The sequence below is a fragment of the Mandrillus leucophaeus genome, unplaced genomic scaffold, assembly GCF_000951045.1.
Source record: "Mandrillus leucophaeus isolate KB7577 unplaced genomic scaffold, Mleu.le_1.0 Scaffold42, whole genome shotgun sequence".
NCBI lineage: Eukaryota > Metazoa > Chordata > Mammalia > Primates > Cercopithecidae > Mandrillus > Mandrillus leucophaeus.
In genome coordinates this window covers 4,717,659-4,719,862 of record NW_012104476.1, presented here as the reverse complement: position 1 = coordinate 4,719,862, position 2,204 = coordinate 4,717,659, and the positions used below count along the sequence as shown (strand labels likewise).

General features: G+C 51.0%; 1 protein-coding gene across 1 annotated transcript in view; it reads left to right on the top strand.

Moving 5' to 3' along the window:
- The window catches only part of CRCP (CGRP receptor component), a 90,731-nt gene that overhangs the window by 18,379 nt on the left and 70,148 nt on the right, over window positions 1-2,204 (top strand). The gene's annotated exons all lie outside the window — the stretch shown is intronic.

Here is a 2,204-nt window from a genome sequence, read left to right as displayed (position 1 = left end):
GAGCCTGGTTCCCCTGAGCCTTGTTCCCGTTGCAGTCTGGGATTGGGGGTAGGCGTTGTTAAGCTGGCAGACTTTGCAACTTGTCACGATGTTGCTGGCCATCTCGGCTGTATGTCTGAATTTGAACTTAGAGCATCTGATCAGGTCTATTATCCGCCGAGCACCCAGGTGGGTGGTTCGGTGGATGTGTTCTAACACTTGTTGTCCTAATTTTTCTGGTAGGATGGTTTGGTCATTAGTATCAGTCCACCACCTATTCTGGATCTGTTTCAGGGGAAGCTTGTCAATCCACTGGAGATCTTGTTCTGAATAATCAGGGAAATATGGCAAGTCCCGGGGGCCTGGGTCAGGGAGCTGGAGTGCAAGGAGTTGGCTGGGAGCCTTCGCCATCTTTCTTGCAGTTTGGTCCACCAGAAAGTTGCCTTGAGTAGTTGGAGTAGTTAGTTTCTGATGTCCTGGGCAATGTACAATGGCTAACTTTTCTGGCCTCTGTAGGGCTATTAGCAGGGCTAGGATTTCTTGCTTGTTTTTTATCTTTTTTTTTTTAGCCGTCAGTAACCCTCGCTCCCTGTAAATGGCCCCATGTATATGCACCGTTGCAAAAGCATATCGGCTGTCTGTATATACCGTCAGCTTTTTCCCCGCCCCTAAGGTAAGAGCTTGGGTGAGCGCTATCAGTTCGGCCTTCTGGGCCGACGTCCCCGGGGGCAGGGGTTCCGCCCAGATTACCTCAGTCTCTGAAGTCACTGCCGCTCCAGCGTACCTCTGGCCCTGATGCATGAAGCTGCTCCCATCAGTGAACCAGACAAGGTCGGCGTCAGGAAGTGGGTGGTCCTGCAGGTCTTCTCGAACTCCGTGCACCTGAGCTAGTATCTTGGTGCAGTCGTGGAGTGGGGCGTCCAGGTCTGGGTTGGGCAGCAGCGAGGCAGGGTTTAAGGTCGTTGGGGGCAGGAATGTTATCCCAGGTCTTCATGGAGGGCCTCATCGAACAGGGTAGGAGAGTTTTTGAATCCTTGCGGCAGTCTGGTCCATGTCAGTTGGCCACTTATGCCCCTATTAGGGTCATTCCACTTGAAGGCGAAGAGCTTTTGGCTCTGAGGGGCTAAAGGCAAACTGAAGAAAGCATCTTTTAAATCTAAAACAGTGTACCATTGATGTTTAGGGTTTAGGATACTTAGGAGGGTATATGGGTTAGGCACAGTTGGATGTATGTCCACAACCCTCTTATTGATTTTTCTTAAGTCTTGTATAGGTCTGTATTTTCCACTATTAGGTTTTTGTACCAGCAACAATGGAGTATTCCAGGGTGAGTGACATGAGCGAAGGACCCCTTGGTCAAGGAGCCGGCGGATATGCGGGGCAATTCCTTTCTTGGCCTCTAGGGGCATCGGGTATTGGCGTACCCGCACGGGGTCTGCCCCAGGTTTAAGTTCAACAAATAAAGCAGGACGGTGTTTTGCTAGTCCTAAGCCCCCCGTTTCCGCCCAAGCTTCTGGATATTGTTGGAGCCAGGTTGCTATGTCCTGGTCAGGGGCCGTTTGCTCCTGGTGGAGCCGGTACTCATCTTCTAGGGTTATAGTCAGGACGGACATGGGTTGATTGTGGCAGTTGGTTACGACGGGCCCCTCAGGGAGGAAATGGATCTGTGTTCCCATTTTAGTTAGCAGGTCTCTCCCTAATAGGGGACAGGGGCTCTCAGGGATGACCAGGAAAGAATGGGTTACGTTCTTGGCTCTGAGGTTTACTGTTCTTTGTGTTGTCCATGGGTATTTCTTAACTCCTGTGGCCCCTTGTACCCACGAGGACTTGGAGGATAATTTTCCATTAGTTTTAACTAAGACTGAGTGCTGTGCTCCCGTATTGACCAAGAACTGGACTGGGGACCCCTCCACTTGCAAAGTTACCCTAGGTTCGGGGAGGGGATCCGAACCCCGTCTTCCCTAGTCTTCATTTTGAGTGACTACTACGGGTGTAGACCTAGGGGGTCCCTGTCCTTGTTGTTTCTTTTTGGGGCAGTCTCTTACCCAGTGGCCAGCCTCCTTGCAGTAGGCACATTGGTCTTTTCTCAGATTATCATGCCTGGGGGGCCGCCTGGGTTGGGTGTGCTCTGGCTGTAGATGCTCTTTCTGTACCACTGCTGCCAGGACCTTGGTCATTTTTTTAGTGGCCTTAAATTGCCTTTCCTCTGGAGTATCTCTGTTATT